Here is a 19,977-nt window from a genome sequence, read left to right on the forward strand (position 1 = left end):
AGGCCCCAGACTCGCTAGGATGCTGCCCCTTACCTTCCAGGACAAGGACAGGTCAGCTCATGTCTGAGCTCCTCTTGCTGCGCAGCCTGCTGAGGACCGTGGCATCTCACCAGGATCTGCTTCTCTGGAATTCTTTGGCATAAGCGTCTGTTCTATCCTGATCACTATAAACAGAAGCACTTGACTTTTAATTAATGGAAGCGGATGCATTTCTTTAATACACACAGAAGTAAAGATTGATTTATTCTTTTGCACACACGTAGGGACAACTTAATTTAATGGAGCTGAAGGCGGAGGGGAGAGGGTCTTAGCAAGACCCATCTGGCCCAGCTCCTATTTAGCATGGATCACTTCCCACTCATGACAGAGATGCTAATTATGAGCACTACTTCCAAACACCATAGGATGTGGTGTAATTACACTGTTCATAAAAGAATTCCAAACAGGGTTCTGTTTTGAATCTGATGAAACATGATGAGAAATCCCTGTGGCAGATGACAACATTCTTCTTTCAATTAATGGGATACTTGCTCAGAGTCATCCCCAAGACCATTAGGCACTGATTAAAGAGATTTATGGCCTCTGGAAGGACCAAACACGAATATTTTTCAACTAGAAAGTGTGGTAAAACTGTCTCCTTTGAGGACATCTGGGAGGACATTTATTTAAGTGTGAGTATACAGAGGAATTTACTAGAACACTTTCCACCCAGATCTGAAAGTCAAATTGCCCAAATGCAAACCTCATTCACCCATTTCTTAGAAGGGTTTCATTCATGCCTTTCCTCCTCCAGTCACTCATTCATAAAAATGACCCAACAGATACTATGGAACATTATCATGAGTAAGGTGTAGGGATTGGCTATGTCACACTGCAATGATGAATTAGAGGGACAGTTTTCCATAAGAGGACTCTGTATATTTGAAAGAAAAACATGTGAAATTAGAAATTGTTAATTCAAGCTCAAACTTTCCCCCTTGCTAGGAATGTGACTTTGAGCAAATCCTTTCTCTCTGAGTCTCAAAGTCCTTAAAATGTGGAGAAGAATGCCTTCCTTTCAAACCTCATAGAACTGCTCTGAGTAAAATGATGTACACAAAATTTTACCATAAATTTCTACATAAATGCTAGAGGCTATTGATATTAAGACACTATCTAGGAGGGGAGATTTAAAGCACACAGAAATACCTACAGCACAAGGTAAAAAGCCAATGCTATTTTAATAGAGGTACAAATTTATTTATTGGTTCAAAATGTCTATTGAGCCCTAATATGCTCCAAATGATGTGCTCAAATGAAGTGCAGAGGAGTTTAGAAAAGGAAGAATTCATCTTGTTTTTTAATGTTCCCCACCAAGATTATTCACAAGATCTTAAAGTATCCCTACAATTATTAGTGTTGCTCTCATTCTTTCCAGCTGTTAGAAAATTCATTGTGCAAAGTCTGATATTGTTCATTACAAGGGTCTGCCATTGCTCTGAAAACCATCTTACCCCAGCCTCTCCCTTCCCTTCCCCCATGTCTTTCTTGCCTGAAGAGAGGAAGGTGAGAGGATGGAGTAGCTTTGGACATGCATCGACCCACCTGGGTTCTGCCTTGTCCCAGTTGGTTGACCCCAGGAAACTTACCAGGCATCTCTGGGTCTTAGGGATCTCCCCTGTCCAGTGGGAGAAATTATACTGACTTTGTAGGATCTTTGTGGGGTGAGAGCATTGTGTGGAAAGCTCATGGCTTGTTGAACACATTCAGCAACTGTAACTATTAGTATTGTAATAATTATTAGTAATAGTAATAATTAGTAATAAATAGTAATAATTAGTAATAATTATTACTATTAGTATTGTAATGAAGGCCATTTTAATCCAGCCTCATTTCCCCCATTCATGTAATGAGTCACATTTGATAGAAGATTTGCTTCAACCAAGTCATAGATATTTTCTTCTTTCATTTATTGATTTGGGAGAAGAAATATGAATGTAGTTTCGGCAGTCTTCCAGCCAGTTATTAAAAAGATACAGACACAAGAAGATGGTCTGTTGTAGGGAGAGCACTTGGTGCTTCTTTTACAAGCAAAGAGTAGAGTCCTCTTTTCTTTCTGACCTATTTTTAGCATCAGTTTGTTGCTCAACCATTTCCCATATGGCTTGGTTTATGTTTCTTCTACCAAAGGCAGGGGATGTCATTTTTTTGGTTTGGCCTCTCTAGTTTCAGTAATTAAATTTACAATTACAGTTGACATTTGAACACTTGCAGGATTTGGGGCACCCCCACTCCCGCCAGTTGAAACTTTTGCCTCCTCAAAACTTAACAGCCTACTATTGATGAAAGCCTCAATGATAATATAAACAATTGTTTAACACATATTTTGTATATGTATTATATACTGTATTCTTACAATCAAGAAAGCTAGAGACAAGAAAATCATGAGGAAGAGAAAATACATTTACAGTATTGTATTTTTAAAAATCCACATATATGTGAATTCGTGCAATTCAAATTCATGTTGTTCAAGAGTCAACTGTATATCTTACTTTCAAGCATATACTAAGACAGAAGTGGCAAATCATCCAATTGCTTTAAAAAAAAAAAAGGTGCTACCAGAGACTCTCCTTCACCTGGTAGGTGCACAGTTGAAAATAAGATGATGGATAAGGAGGTGCTCTGCAGTCCATCAAGACAAGCTATAAAGCGCAAAGTGCTAATGCTTTTTCATGACCTCCTCTGAAAGTCAAGAGGAGTGCTGCCCTTAGTGATCCCAGAGAGACTGGGGAGAAATAAGATTTGGGCCAGTCCTCTTCCAATCAACATTCAGGACCATAAGTTCAGTTATTGTGCTTTGCCACTCAGAAGGCAAACTTCCAAATTGGGCAGAGAACAAGAATTTGATCTGACAAATATAAGAGCTTCCACACAAGTTAATAGAACTTGGAATTATGGAGACACTTGAAAATAGCTTTGGGCTAAAGATTTTTTCCAAGACAGTTATTCTTGTTTCCTTGCAATTTTGAGAATGTCCAGAAAGTGTAAAGTGTATATCTGAAAATCCTGCCCAATAATCACTTCTCCATCCAGCAATACATGTGTTGTTGTTTGTTTTGTTTTGTTTTGTTTTGTGGAGGAATTATATTTGCCTTTTTCTATGGCCTCCTGTGCCATTTTGGGTCCTCTAAGAAGTAGATCCCAACCAGAATAAAAAATGCAGAAGGGAAATGTTTATAAAAGGGGCAGGGGAGAGGGAGCAGGAGTGAGCAGAGAGAGCCTTCAGATCCCTGTGCAGGGCTAATAGCTGTTTAAGGAGAGGCAAGAGGGGAGAACTGAATAGGAGAAGGTTTCAATGTTGGTGAAACTCTGATAACTTCTCAGCCAGACCAAGAGGGACCCCTGTGCAAACACTGCCCATTACAGGAGTTCCACCTGGAGCAGGTATGGTCCAGCTCTCAGCTCCTTCCCGTGCTTGGTCACTGGCTAGCAGGAGCCCATGGAAAGCAAGGCCACAAAATGAATGCTGCATTAGAAACAAGGTGATAGCCTGAAGCTGCCCAGGAACCAGGAACTACTCTGCTCATTGCTGCTTTTCTTGAAAGGAGATCTGAGTGGAGTACTTCCATGGCTGCCATTTCCACAGAAATGCTAGAATTCTTTCCTTCTGATACACCAGAACCATTCAGGTGTATTATGAGAGCAAATGGGAAAGTTAACACAGCCCTGGAGCAACATGAAATAAATACTGTTGTCTGTTCATGTAAAAATAAACTGTTTCTGATTTTCTGATTTTTTTTTTTGATTGGAGTAGAAATAATGAAGAAGCCAAGTCAACAGCCTTAAACCATCTGCCTCTGAGACCTTATGAATCAGCTGTAGCAAAGATACCATGTCTGAAACAGCACTGTAATCAGACCTACTATTTGAGGTTGTGGTAGTCTCCAGTCATCCATCCACTGCCTTCTAAAAAAAGACTTTGAATGGGATACTGTTTTTATTTACTTCAGAGGCTTCCAGTTGACCTTTCCCCACTATTCTCACTCTTACTTACCCACAGTCCAGGAGGTCAGTACTCCAATTGCCAAGTATGGTTCCGTGGACCCTTGAGCCTACTGTAAACCAGACTAGCCAGGTCTCCATTCATTATGGGACTGTGAAAATATTTGGGGTCTTTGGGTGTCAATGTCAATTCAGACTCTGTGTCTAATACTTCTTGAAGTGTCTGAATATACATTTTCCCACAGCGCAGTCACCCAAGTACATAGCCATAGGTGTTTTTGAGGCAGGGCTGAGGAAGTCATTGTAGTTTATACTTGCCATCACGTTGCAGGGCCCTTCTCCTGGAGATCTGGCCACCTCTTCAGTCATTGGATTTCAAATCAGAAAACTGTCTCAGGGCTACTCACTGAGTAAATGATCATGACCTTCTATTGAGGTAACTGCCTTTAGTCTCCCTCTCCTCTATTCTTTTCCTCTTCTGATTGTACTAAGCAGTACATTTGGCTTCTTGTCTATTTAGTCACGTTCCCCTGACCATCTCCACAATTCTCTGTGGTCAAGGGCCCTTGGCTGCCTCTCTGACATTGCCAGGCATTATGGTAATTGCAGCCCCCTAGCTCTAGTGGTCCAGTGCTGCCACCTGGCCTCTATTACTTCCAGGCTCCACTTCCCATTGCTATCAGTAAGCCCAGCTTTGTCCTGCCACTACTGAACTTCGTAGCATATTCCTGATGGTCCTGATGAAGACTGTGTCCTCTGAACTCTCCGATGCAATACAGTCCCTCTGGTGGGTCTTCTGATCTCACATAAGCTACTGATTCTAGTATTCTTTCCTTCTGAATTTTAAAACTCCTTCTTTTACCATCTGCCAGGACATAAGTAAAATTTGGAGGGGTATCCTCCCAGATGCCCCCCATCCGAAGTTTCATGGTCCAAAGTTTTCCCAGCTAGGGCCCAGACCTTAGCATAATGGCCTTGTCTTTGTTGAGCATTTAATTGTCTCTGGAGCTCTAAGAAACTGTTAGATCCAGACTCTTCATTTATGATCTTTATTCCATTGTAGGAGATGAGAGACTGTGTAAGTTTCCAGAGAGGCTGTACAGTCCTCACACTTAGTCCTGAATTGTTTGTTAATGGCCCTAAGTTTCTGTTTATCCCTCTCCAGTGTGTCAGTACAATTTAGTAACAACTGGCCTTGGAGTTGTTTCCCTCATGTATTTCAAATGCCTGAATCACTTCATTGGCAAAGACATTCTCCTCCATGGGGACATTTTTCTAGGTCACTGACCATGAAACCTTCAGCATTTGAGGCATACCACTTTATTCCAGGAACTATCCTTATACCACATTTCGTCTGGGCTAGGATTCTTTTTGCTAGCCATGAGGTGAGTGAGCTAGTCTCCAAAACCCCATTCTATGTACCAACTGTAAAAGCGTGAGTGCTCCAAGTAGGGACACCAAAATAGAATTCGATGTGTTAGAGATTCATTGGGGGAATGTTTGTGAAGAAGGAGCAGAAGTAGGTGGGGATTGTCTTCAGAATGTGATGTTTAAAAGAAGAGAGTTAAGAAGGGATAGGAAGGAGAACCCAGACTGCAGAGCAGATCTGAGAAGACCTAGGCAGATGAGGAGCCCCAGAGGAAATATTTCCTATCATAGGAGTTTTATGTCTGATAGGAATGTTATGGCTTTGGTGTCTCTACTATGGTCAGTCCTGGCTGGAGGCAAACCAGAGAGAGCATGGCCTCAATGTGAATGTCTGCAGGAGATCTGAATTTGTAGCATCTTGAAGATACCTGCCAGCTACCCTCTTTGCAGCAGGTTCTCTCGAAAGGGTATCTCAGCAGCATACCTCAGTGGTTGACACATCTCCCCACACAGAGATAGAAAGCCAGGTATATGGATGTAAAGCCAATGGCTAACATGGAGAACTAAATTAATTCTCCTTTGGTTATGTGGAAGAATTCAAGCCATGGATGAGGCCTTCTTTGGGCCATTTTGGGGGAGTATTATTCTACAGTGTCTCCTGATTTCTTTGGCTCTGTCAGAATTCTCACCCTTATATTTGCTGGGCTTTTGTATGTAGAATAAGATCTTCCTGTCTGCTATCTAATTAGCTGTGGCTCAGACATCTACAGGAATGCTAGGGTCAAACCAGGTGGTCTTAGAGGCTCAAGAAGGTATTTTTCCTCTGAGTTCAAAGGGAAAATTTAAGCACAGAAAAAGATTAGCTTACTGTGATCAAATGTGACCAAAATATCTCTTTCTAAACACCTGATCTTAGACTTCGCTTAATTTTTATGCTGAATGCAGAGTATATCCTCTCTGATAGTCCATCTTCAAAGACTTGAGGTCTAATTTGTTTAAGGAAGCAAACAAACGAAGGCTTAGAAATTGAAAGCAAGTAAATCAAGTAAATTCTCCCTAAGTTGAGGCTGATGAAAGAGGCTGCCTGAGCAATTAGCTCTAAGCATTGCTGTATGGAACGATGGGTTTTTCGGGAAGCCCGTTTAGAGGGAGTTATAAATAAAACCTTCCAAAGACTAGAACATAAGAAAAACCACAGTCCTTAGTGAGGAGGCAGGCAAATGAGGAGCATAAAGCTCATAGCCAGACAGGGCATTTTGAGGATGTATGTGGGCTTCAGAGGGCAGCCTGGGCTCTCCTTCCAGCTCATGGGAAGACTGCAAGCAAGTTGTCTGATACCTTGTGAGCCTCCATTTCCTTATGTATAAAATGAAGAGAAATGTCTCTTGTTTAGTGTGGAGATAAAGGAATTAAGAAACACAACACAGAACAGCACAGTAAGAATGAGTTCTGGGGTCAGAAGTCCCAACTCTCCATCCCTCATTCAACCTTGATGAAGCTACTGAACCTCTCTGTGTCCTAGCTGCCTCTTCTTAAAATGGAAGCCATGATACCAAGTCATGGAGTTGTTGTGACTGTTCAGTCAAAAATGCGTATGAAGTATTTAGCACAGTGCTGCATAACACATGCCATTGGTCTCCCACCCATCTTACCTTTCAGGGATCGCCAGCTCCACTTCCAATTGCCGATATCTGCATTTCTTTTCTGAGAGCATGTTCTTGCTGCCCGACCAGCTCTGCTGTCCAAGAGGTGGGCTCAATATGCCAGAGAATGAGTGTCCCTCCAAGAAACAGCCCTCAACTGATGTATAATGATAGTTACATAAATGACCCAGTAACCTTCCCTCTGAGGTAGGATAACTCAGGTATTGTCTCATGTTCTTCCAGTGGGAAGTGGCCCCCAAATGCACCTTTTATTGGCTGACTTTTCCTCCCTGTCTCACTTCCCTGCTCCTCTACCAATTTTTCGTCTATCTTCCAAATGAATTGGGAGAGGCTTAATTTGCACTTGAATTATTTTTTTTTAATTTTTCTTAATGTTTATTTTTGAGAGAGAAGGAGACAGTGCATGAGCAGGAGTGAGGCAGAGAGAGAGGGAGACACAGAATCCGAAGCAGGCTCCAGGCTTTGAGCTGTCAGCACAGAGCCTGATGCAGGGCTCGAACCCACGAACCATGAGATCATGACCTGAGCTGAATTCAGCTGCCCAACCAACTGAGCGACCCAGGCACCTCACTCTTGAATTCTTTTTACAGAGTCTACTTCTAGGGGAACCTAAGATAGCCCTCCCCAACACAAACAATCAATAAAGCTAGCTGTGATTATTATAAGAAATGTGCTTTATAAAATAGAAGTCATTATGTAAATATTAGTAGTAATAAAACTTTGTCAAATTCTTAGTAGAAAAAGAAGGCATCCAACATCACACATTGTTGACATCTAGAAAGAACCCTGAAAATCACCTTGGTCATTCCTACTAGCAACTTCCCACCCTCACCCATTTTAGCACCCTCCACGATATATTCATACTGCATCTTGGCACTCTGCCTTCTAATAGTATATTATCAAGTAGCTTTCTGGGGTGAACTAAAACAAAGACATGTCTCCACAATGACTTCTTACCTTCTCAGGTCACCTTGTTAACTTTCTCAGCCAAAGCTGTGTTGGAGTTGGCTATGCCAAAGGGAAAACAAGGAGGTGAAACAAAGAGCCTAGCCAGTCCACAAAAGGCTGACAGCCCCTAGGCTGGCTGGAGTTGCCAGTGTGCAACTTGGCCCTAAACTCCTGTCTTAGCCGTCTGTACTCCCTCAAGTCTGCCCAAAGCGCTTGGTAAAAGCACACCCTTAATAGGTCAGCGTAGGGCCCAGCTTCTGCCCACTGATAAGATCACAGATTCTGCAGCAGCCTCACTGCTGCCTCCCCTGCACCCTAGGCCCAAACCAAGGCTGTTCCCGTGAATCCAACCCAAGGCATGTAATTGAATGAATGCTGCTTTACACAGAAATGAAATATGGCCCAGAAAGGTCTTCAGTTCAGTTAGTACATCTTGTCCTATGGGAAATGCCGAATGCCGACACACCACTTCCCAACAGGTGGGCTGGCCTGTCTCTCACAAGGCCATTGGCCACCAGTGTAGTAAGGTGGCTAATGGGGAGGGCCGAGGAGGTGTGATACCTTGAGCCTCTTTTTCCGGGCAGGGGTAAACCTGTAATTGCATGCTTCAGTTTAGCACATCAGAAGTTTGTTTACATAATCTAGAATTAACCTTCACAAGGGCAGAGGTGTTTCTGTCAGTTTGTGTACAGTTCTATCACTAGCACCTAGAACAATGCCTGATATATAGCAGATACTCAATGGTTTCTTGTTTCTTTTTAAGCTATAATTTACATATAAAGAAATGCACAGATCTTACTGTGCTGTTTGGTGTTACTGTGTGTTTGGTGAGTTTTGCAAATGTACATACCCAATTAATCCAAACCCTAAAACAAAGCACACAAGATCTAGAATATTACTATCACTTCAAAATGTTCCCTAAAGCCCCCCAAGTCTTTGCCAGAGACAAATGTTGTCTGGATTTCTATCACCATTGATTATGTTAGACTTTTAAAAATGGAATTATAATATGCTTTGTACTTTTTGATGTCAGATTTCTTTTGTTCCACTTAATATTTTTGAGATTCATCCAGTTGCTTGCAGGTTTCAGTAATTGATTTCTTTTTATTGCTAAGCAGATTACACTTAGGAACGTGCTTGTCTGTTCTCCTGTGGTAGATGTTGGAGTTTCCAGATTTTGGCAATCATGACTCACGCAGCTATGAATATTCTTATAGAGGCGTTTTTGTGGACATATGTTTTCATTTCTCTGGATAAATACCTAGGAATGGATTTCTGGGTCATGGGATAGATACATGTTTAACTTGGTGAGAAAGAGCCAAACATTTATCTGAAAAGATTGTGTCAGCAAATATACATTCTTGCTAATATTTGGTGTTCTTTTCTATTTTAGCCACCTTACAAAGTGAAAGAGAATCTCAGTGTGGTTTTAATTTGCATTTCTCTTATGGCTAGTGATATTAAGCATATTTTCATGTGCATGCAGATCATTTGTATATCTTCTTTTGTGAAGTGTCTGTATAACTCCTTGTTCAATTTTTATATGGGCTTGTGGGTTTTTTTATTACTGATTCTAAGGATTTCTTTAAATACTCTGGTTACAAATCGTTTGTCAGAAAAGAAGTAAGTCTGCCTCAGACCAGAAGAAAGCTGAGCAGTTTTTGCTTTGGAGAAGTCTAATTTTGCAAATTCTTTTTCTTGTGGTTACTGCTTACTATCTGCTGCTTAAAAAACAAAATGAAACAAAACAAAACAACGACAACAAGAAACTTTGCCTATCCTAAGCTCACAAAGGTATTCTTCTAACTTTCCTTAAAGAGGCTTAGGAAACCTTCAGGTCTATGATTCATCTCAAGGTTAAGTCTAGTATATGGTATAGGTAGTACTTGGGGTTCATTGATTTGCTGAATAGTTAATCCAGCATCATTTGTAGAAAAGGCTTTCCTTTCCCTGTTGATTTGCTATGGTGCCTTTATAGAAAACCAAGTGACTCTATATGCGGAATCTTACTTCTGCGCAGTTGATCTATTTGTCTATCCTTATGTCACTACCAACTGTCCTAATTACTTTGGTTTTAAATTTACTCTTGAAAGTAGGGAATTTAAGTTCTCCAACTTTGTATTTTTTTCAAGGTTTTTTTTTTAAGTTTTATTTATTTTTTCAGAGACAGAGAGTGCAAGTGGGGGAGGGGCAGAGAGAGAGGGAGAGCAAGGATCTAAAGCAGGCTCTGTGCTGACAGCAGAAAGGCCCAGGCGGGGCACTGATTTATGAACAATGAGATGATGACCTGAGCCCAAGTCAGATGTTTAATGGACTCAGCCACCCAGGTGCCCCTCAAGATTGTTTTCACTATTGTAGTTCCTTTTTATTTTTATCTAAATTTTAGTATCAGCTTGACAGTTTCTACCAAAACAAAAAAACAAAGAACAAAAGCAAACAAAAAAAGACTTGCTGGGATTTTAATTGGCATTACACAGAATTGGAAGCAGGCTCCAGACTCTGAGCTGTCAGCACAGAGCCTGACGATAGGGCTCGAACTCACAAACTGCAAGATCATGACCTGAGCCAAAGTTGGTCTCTTAACCAACTGAGCCACCCAGGCACCCCTCTTCCCACTACATTTTAAAAATATTTATTCCAGTATAATTAACATACGGTACTATATTAGTTTCAGGTATACAATATAGTGACTCAACAATTCTATACATTACTCAGTGCTCATCAGAGTAAGTGCACTCTTAATCCCCTTCACCTATTTCACCCATCCCTCCACCCCCCACCCCCCCACCCCCCCCAACCAGTTTGTTCTCTATATTTAAGTCTGAGTTTTTTGTCTTTTTTTTCTTTGCTCATTTATTTTGTTTCTTAAATTCCACATATGAATGAAATCATATGGTATTTGTCTTTCTCTGACTTACTTCACTTAGCACAATATCCTCTAAATCCATCCAGGTTGTTGCAAATGGCAAGACTTTGTTCTTTGGCTGATATTCCATTGTATACAAACACACCACATCGTCTTTATTCATCTATGGATGGGCACTTGGGTTTCCATATCTTGGCTATTGTAAATAATGCTGCAGTAAACATAGGGGTGTGTCTATCTTTTCAAATTAGTGCTTTCATATTCTTTGGGTAAATATCTAGCAGTGAAATTACTGGATCATATGGTAATTCTATTTTTAATTTCTTGAGGAATGTCCACATTATTTTTCCATAGTGGCTGCACCAGTTTGCAACTCCTACCAACAGCGCATGAGGGTTTTTCTCCACATCCTTGCCCATGCTTGTTTCTTGTGTTTTGATTTTAGCCATTCTGACAGGTATGAGGTGATACCTTATTGTAGTTTTGATTTGTATTTCCCTGATGATGAAGGATGTTGAGCATCTTTTCATGTGTCTGTTGGTCATCTGTATGCCATATTTGGAGACATATCTGTTCATGTCTTCTGCCCATTTTTAATCAGATTGTTTTTTGGTGCTGAGTTGTAGAAGTTCTTTGTATATTTTGGATATTAACCTGTTATAGGATATATCATTTACAACTATCTTCTCCTATTTGGTGGGTCGTTTTTTGTTTCATTGATGGTCCTTCACTGTGAAGAAGCTTTTTATTTTTGGTGTAGTACCAGCAGTTTAATTTTGCTTTTGTTTCCCTTGACTCAGGAGATGTATCTAGAAAAATGTTTCTATGGCTGATGTCAAAAAGATTGTTGTCTGTGTTTTCTTCTTAGGAGTTTTATGGTTTCAAGTTTCACATTCAGGTCTTTAACTCATTTTCAGTTTATTTTTGTGTGTATGGTGTAATAAAGTGGTCCAGTTTCATTCTTTTGCCTGTAGCTACCCAGTTTTCCCACTCCCATTTGTTGAAGAGACTTTTTCCCCTTTGTATGTTCTTGCCTCCTTTGTCATAAATTAATTGACTATATAAGTGTGGGTTTATTTCTGGACTCTCTATTCTGTTCCGTTGATCTATTTGTCAGTTTTTGTGCCAGTACTGTTTTGATTACTATAGGTTTGTAGTATATCTTGAAATCTGGGATTCTTATACCTCTATTTTTCTTCTTTTTCAGGATTGCTTTGGCTATTCAGGGTCTTTTGAGGTTCCAAATAAATTTTAGGATTGTTTGTTCTAGTTTTCAAAAAAATGCTGTTGGTATTTTGACAGGGATTACAATAAATCTGCAGATTGCTTTGGGGGAATTGCTTTGGATCTTTAGAAAAACTGGGAAAAAATGACATCTTAACAACACTGGGTCTTATCAGTCATGAACAGGGTGTATCTTTCCATTTATTTATGTTTTCTTCATTTGTTTCAACAATGTTTTGTAGTTTCTAGTTTTTAGTATAGGGATGTTACACATGTTCTGATAAACCTAGTCCTCAGTATTTTATGCTTTGTAATGCCATTGTAAACATAAATATGAAGTTTTATATTTCATTTGACAATTTTTATTCCTGGTATGTGGAAATACAATTGATTTTTAGTTACTTTATGTGCTGTGTCCTTGCTCAATTCACTTATTAGTTTTAATAGTGTTTGGTAGATTCCTTTGGAATCAGATTATTTGTGTATACAGCTACATCTTCTGTGAATAAAGATAGTTTTACTTCTCTTTTCCAATCCTTTTTTTTTTTTTTAATCTTTCCTTTTTGCCCTGGTTAAGATCTCCAGTACAATGCTGAATACATGTAGTGAGACAGATACCCTTGCCTTATTACTGATGGTAGGGGGAAGTACATTCAGTATTTTACTTTTGTTGTATGATGTTAGCTATAGAGATGGCTTTTATCAGGATGAGGAAGTTTTCTTTCATGCCTAGTTTGTTGAGAGCTTCTATTTTTGTCATGAATGGATGTTGGAATTTAGTCAAATCATTTTCTGAATTTCTTGAACTAATCATATTTTTTCTTTTTCTGTTAATGTGCTGACTTCTATTGATTTATTAATATTATACCAATCTTGCCTTCCTGGAACATCCCCCCACTTGGTCTTGATGTATTATCCTTTTTATATATTGTTTGATTCAATTTGCTAATATCTGTTAAGGACTTTTGCATCTTGGCTTAGGAAGGATATTGGTCTATAATTTATTTTTTCAATGTCCTTGTCAGCTTTTGATATCAGGGTTATGGTGACCTCATAAAGTCAGTTAGGAAGTGTCCCCCTTTTCCTCTCTATTCTGAAAGTATGTTTAGAATTGATATTATTTCCTACTCAGAAATGTTAGAACACATCTGTGAAACTATTTGGACTGGAGTTCTCTTTGTGTGAAAGTTTTAATTATAAATTCAATTTCTTAAACAGATATGTGGCTATTCACATTTTATAGTTCTTGTGCTGTAAGTTACATGTTCTAGTAAATTTGGCTAGTTTATCTTAATTTCCAAATTCATTTCCATAAAATTTATTCATAATATTTTATTATTATCCCTTCAATGTCTATAGTTATCCCTTCAATGTCTATAGGAGTTGTAGTGATGTCTCTTTCTTTAATGATATTATTAATTTATATTTTCTGTCTTTTCTCTGTCCATCTTGCTCTGGATTCATAGATTTCATCAATCTTTTTCAATGAAACAATTTTTTGTTTTGTTGATTTTGCCATTGTCTTACTGATTTGCACTCTTTATGTTTTTTATATTCTTATTTTGGTTTAATTTGCTCTTCTTTTTCTAGCTTTCTAGGTAAAAGTTAAATTATTTATTTTATACCTTTCTTGTTGTCTAATATAAGGATTTAATGCTATAAATTTCAAAGTATTTCTTTGGTTGCATCCCACAAATTTTGACATGTGCTCTCAATTCCATTCAGTTCAAAAAATTTTTTTATAAAATTTTTAATTTTAACTCCAGTATAGTTAACATACAGTGCTCTATTAGTTTCAGGTACACAATGTAATGACTCAACAATTATATACATTACTTGGTGCTCATCATGTTATGTGTACTCTTTAATCCCAATCACCTATTTTACCTGTCTCCCCACCCACCTTCCCTCTGGTAACCATCAGCGTGTTCTCTATAGATAAGCGTCTTTTTCTTGGTTTGTCTCATTTCTTTTTCCTTTGTCATTTCTTTTGTTTCTTAAATTCCACATATGGGTGAAATAGTATGGTATTTGTCTTGTTCTCACTTATTTTGCTTAGCATTCTACTCTCTAGCTCTGTTCATGTCATTGCAAATGGCAAGACTTCATTGTTTTTATGGCCGAATAATATTCCATTGCATATATATATATATATATATATATATATATATATATATATATGGAATCATCTCACATCTTCTTTGCCCATTCATCTTCTGATGGACACTTGGGCTACTTCCATAATTTGGCTATTGTAAATAATACTGCTATAAACATAGGGATACATGTATCCCTTTGAATTAGTGTTTGTATTCTTTGGGTAAATACCCAGTAATGCCGTTACTGGATAGTAAGGTAATTCTATTTTTAACCTTTTGAGGAAAATCCATACTATTTTCCATAATGGCCGCACCAGTTTACATTCCCACCAACACCAACATTCCCACCAACAGTGCAAAAAGGTTCTTTTCTCTTCACATGCTCGCCAACACTTGTTGTTTCTTGTGGGTTTTTTTATTTTAACCATTCTAACAGGTGTGAGGTGATATCTTATTGTAGTTTTGATTTGTATTTCCCCGATCATGGGTCTGTTGAACATCTGAATGTCTTCTTTGGAGAAATGTGGGTTCATGTCTTCTGCTTATTTTGTTAAATGTTTTTTTTTTTTAATATTTTGATAAAGAGAGAAAAAGAGAGAGAGAATGAGTGGGGAGGGCAGAGAGAGAGACAATCCCAAGCAGGCTCCACACTGCCAGTACAGAGCCCGATGTGGGGCTTGAACTCACAAACCACGAGAGCATGACCTGAGCCAAAACCAAGGGTCAGATGCTCAACTAAGCCACCCAGGTGCCCCTTCTGTTTATTTTTTAATCAGATTATTTTTTGGGGGTGTTGAGTTTTATAAGTTCTTTATATATTTTAGATACTAACCCTTTATCAGATACGACACTTGCAAATATCTTCTCTCATTCTGTAGGTTGCCTTTTAGTCTTGTTCATTGTTTCCTTTGCTGTGTGGAAGCTTTTTATTTTTATGTAGTCCCAATAGTTTATTTTTGCTTTTGTTCTTCTTGCCTCAGGAGACAGATCTAGAATGTTGAAAAATGTTGAGGCGGCTGATGTCAGAGACATGACTGCCTGTGCTCTCTTCTAGGATTTCTATGGTTTCAGGTCTCACATTTAGGCCTTACACCAGTTTATTTTTGTGTATAGTGTAAGAAAGTGACCCACTTTCATTCTTCTGCTTGTAGATGTCCAGTTTTCCCAGCACCATCCGTGGATGAAACTTTTTCCCCCTGGATATTCTTTCCTGCTTCATCAAAGATTAATTGGCCATATAATTGTGGGTTTATTTCTGTGTTTTCTATTCTGTTCCATTGATTACTGCATTGATTACCATGCTGTTTTGATCACTACCATTTTGTAATATAACTGGAAGTCTGGAATTGTGATACCTCCACTTTTGTTTTTCTTTTTTAAGAATGCGTTGGCTATTTGGGATCTTTCAGAGTTCCATGCAAATTTTAGGATTGTTTGTTCTAGTTCTTTGAAAAATGCTACTAGATTTTGATAGGGATTGCATTAAATGTGTAGACTGCTTTGGGTAGCGTAGACATTTTAACAATATTTGTTCGTCCATGCCATGAGCATGGAATGACTTTCCCTTTTTTTGTGCTATCTTCAATTTCTTTCATCAGTGTTTTATAGTTTTCAGAGTACAGGTCTCTCACCTCTTTGGTTAAGTTTATTCCAAACTATTTCATTGTTTTGGGTGTAATTGAAAATGGAATTGTTTTAATTTCACTTTCTGCTGGTTCATTACTAATGTATAGGAATACAGCAGTTTTTTAAGGCCTTTACGTTTTTTAAAGACCTTTATTACGTAGAGGCATGTTCCCTCTAAACCTACTTTGTAGAGGGTTTTTATCATGAATTGATGTTGTACCTTGTCAAATACTTTTTCTGCGTCTGCTGAAATGATCATATGGTTGACATGATGTATCACATTAATTGGTTTGTGAATATTGAGCCACCCTTACATCCCATTGATCCCATAAATCCCATTGATGATGGTGAATTATTTTTTTAATGTATTATTAAACTCATTAGCTAGTATTTTGTGGGAGATATTTGAATCTATGTTTATCAGAGATATTGGCCTGTAATTCTCTTTTTTTTTTTTTTTTTTTTTGTGGTGTCTTTATCTGGATTTGGTATCAGGATGATAATGGCCTCTTAGAATGAATTTGGAAGTTTTCCTTTCTCTTCTATTTTTTAGGATAGTTTGAGAAGAATAGGTATTAACTCTTCTTCAAATACTTGCTAGAATTCACCTGTGAAACCATTTGGTCCTGGAATTTTTTTCTTATTAGGATTCTTTGATTACTGATTCAGTTTCATTCCTGGTAATCAGTCTGTTCAAATTTTCTATTTCTGCTTCAGTTTTGATAGGTTACGTGTTTCTAGGAATTTATCCATTTTTCTAGGTTGTCCAATTTGTTGGCATATAATTTTTCATAATCTCTACAGTCCTTTTTATTTCTGTGGTATAGGTTGTTATTTCTCCTTTTCATTTCTGATTTTGTTTATTTATTTGGGTCTTTTTTTTTTGATGAGTCTGGCTAGAGATTTATCAATTTTGTTGATCTTTTCAAAGAACCAGCTCCTGATTTCATTGATCTATTTTATTTTTATTACTTACTATATCATTTATTTCTGCTCTAATCTTTATTTACTTCCTTCTTTCTTCTGGTTTTGAGTTTTGTTTCTTGTTCTTCCAGCTCCTTTAGGTTTGTTAGGTTATTTGAGAGTTTTCTTGCTTGTTGAGGTATGCCTGTGTTGCTATAAACTTCTCTCTTAGAACCACTTTTGCTCCATCCCAAAGATTTTGGACCATTGTGTTTCCAATTTCTTCTTTATTTCTTTGTTGATCCATTCATTGTTTAGTAGCATATTATTTAACCTCCATGTATTTGTGCTCTTTCCATATTTTTTCTTATGATTGATACCTACTTTCATATCATTGTGGTCAACACAATGATTTCAATCCTTTTGAATTTGTTACAACTTGTTTTTTGGCCTACTGTGTGATCTATTCTGGAGAATGTTCAATGTGAACTTGAAAAGAACATGTATTCTGTTTTTTTAGGATGGAATGTTCTGAATATATGCGTTAAATCTATCTGGCCCACTGTGTCATTCAAAGCCACTATTTCCTTGTTGATTTGCTGTTTAGATGATCTGTCCATCAATGCAAATGGAGTGTTAGAGTCCCCTACTATTATTGTATTACTATCATTTATTTCCTTTATGTTTGTTATTAACTGTTTTATGTATCTGGGTGCTTCCATATTAGGTGCATAAATATTACTATATCTTGTTGAATTGTTTATACTGCCTTTTTTTGGTCTCTTGTTACAGTATTTTACAGTCTGTTTTGTTTTATATAAGTATTGCTACTCCAGCTTTCTTTTGACATACATTTGCATTATAAGTGTTTCTCCATGCTCTCACTTTCAGTCTGCTGGTGTCTTTAGGTCTGAAATGAGTCTCTTATAGGCAGCATATAGATGGGACTTGTTTCTTCATCCACTCTGTCACCGTGTTTTTTGATTAGAAAATTTAGCCAATTTACATTCAAATTATTCATAAATAGGCATTTATTGCCATTTTGTTCCTTGTTTCAGTTCAAAATATTTTCTCATCTCCCTCATGATTCCAGTTCAATCTATGAATTATTTAGAAAATCTATTGCTAAATTTCAAAATATATATATTGAGTATTCCTATAGTTATCTTTTTTGTTATTGATTTCTAATTATGTTATGGTAAAAGAACATATATACAATCATTTGAAATGTATTGAGACTTAATATTGCTAAGCAATGTGTCTGTATCATTCCAGGAATACTTGAAAAGTATTCTCGTCTGGTCTGTATGATTCCAGAAATATTTGAAAAGAATTTGAACTCTTTAAGTATTAGATGAGTGTTTTATAAATATCAATTAGATTTAGTTGACTGGATTGTTCAAATCTCTTATAATCAGTAAACTTTTTCTAGCAAGGGCTATTTTCAGTTTTGTAGGCTGTATACTCTCTGTAGCAACTACTCAATGCAGCCCCTTTAGTGCAAAATAGCCATAAACCATACATAAACAAATAGGATGGCCAAATTTAGCCAAAAGGATATAATTTTCCAACTCCTGTTCTATACTGTTGCTATTTTTCAATCTCCTTATTCTTTCACTTATTGAGACAGGAGTATTAAAAACTCATCTAACTATGGATTTGTTTAGTTCTTAATCCTGACTTCTTAATGAATTGACTTCTATTATTATAAAATGTCTCCTTTTATTCTTATTATTGCTTTTTGACTTGAAGTTTATCTGGTCTGATATTAACAACATCAGCTTTCTTACAATTATTGTTTACATGGTATAATTCTTCCATCCTTTTGTTTCAACAATTCTGTGACTTTATATTGAAAATGTTTCTCTCATAAACAACATACAATTGGATTTTTCCTTTTTATTCCATCTAAAACAGTCCCTACCTTTTAATGGGAGCATTTCGTCCATTAACATTTAATTGTATATAGTTGGATTTAATTTTATCATCTCGCTACTTATTATATACCTTCTTTCTTTATTCCTTTGTTTTTCTTTGATTTGATTGAGAATTCTCTTGATTGAGAATTTTTTATATTTCATTTTACCTCACCTGTAGGCTTTTTAGCTGTATGCCTTTGTTAAATATTGTTGGTGGTTGCTCTAGGAAATACAATATCCATCCTTAACCCATTTTATCTTGATTAATGTTATATCACTTCATATGTAATGAAAGACATTTTAACAGTGCTAGTTTGGGCTTTTTGAAAAGCAGACACCAATATACGATTACATATACAATATTGTGGGGAACATCTGTGAAGGATAAAGGGGGAGAGATCAGGAGTACGTGGAGATACCCTTCAGGCTGTGAAAGGAGAATGGATAAGAGGAATTGTGGAGGTAGAGTCTCAGAGCCACTGGATGTGTCTGGTATTGGGCCAAAATGGACTGCCTTTCGTACTCCTCATGATGCTGAGTCATTGGCTAGTAGCAGCCAGGCATGAAAACTACAGTAGATACAAAGGGGCAGTAACTAAAAGTTGTCAGTCAGCTAAAGGCCCCAGTAGGCCTTCCTGAAGGAAATTAGAGCAGTTTGTCTCCATGCTGCCACAGACCAACCCTTGTGCTGTACAGATCCTTTTCTCCCTGTATGCTCAGGAAGCAACTCTTTCATGGTTCCTACAGGCCTCTCTCTTTCAGTAGAAACTTAGAAGACAGAGATTAGTGGGAGAGCCTCTTTTCCTCCCAGGCCCATAACCAACCTGCCAGGCCATTGGATACTATCTAGGGATCTGCATATATAGTCTTACTTTTTGCTACCTCTTTTCTCAAAGTGAATAACCAGCTGTGTCACTTGTAGCTCTGCCTCTTGGGAAGATTGTCACTTTTCTCTGCCTTTCAAGGTCACCCTTGAATGTGGATATAATGTAGCACACTCTGTTTTCAGCTTGTTTCCATATACTGAGTCAACTCAACTGTACACAAAATTCAGGCTTTTTCTTCCTCCCTCAGCTGATCATATGAGATCCTCCCTACAGCCATAGGTGTGACCTGGGAGATGGGTGCTGATGCAACTATAGTGAATGATGGAAGTGTAGGCAACCTTCTCATGCAGTTTACTTGTGCTCTCTTAGGCATAGGCTGGAGCCTGTAACATTTCCTTTTTATAATAGACTACTGCTGGGCCTATCCAGCTTTATTACTTGACAGATCTAATAGACCCCAGATCAACAGGGACAATTCCAGGTGTAGGATCATTTGATGATCCAAATAACCACCATTCTATCTCTACCAGTTCCCTCTTGGCCAAGAGCTAT

The 19,977-nt window shown here is 37.8% G+C and overlaps 1 long non-coding RNA gene across 1 annotated transcript in view; it reads right to left on the reverse strand.

Moving 5' to 3' along the window:
- Positions 1 to 19,977, reverse strand: part of LOC132681288 (uncharacterized) — a 74,766-nt gene that overhangs the window by 1,464 nt on the left and 53,325 nt on the right. Inside the window, exon 2 of the long non-coding RNA XR_009610981.2 lies at positions 34 to 164. This is a non-coding gene — a long non-coding RNA (uncharacterized LOC132681288). The remainder of the gene's footprint in view (positions 1 to 33; positions 165 to 19,977) is intronic.

This window comes from Panthera onca, chromosome A1, assembly GCF_046562875.1.
Source record: "Panthera onca isolate mPanOnc1 chromosome A1, mPanOnc1 haplotype 2, whole genome shotgun sequence".
Taxonomy (NCBI): Eukaryota; Metazoa; Chordata; class Mammalia; order Carnivora; family Felidae; genus Panthera; species Panthera onca.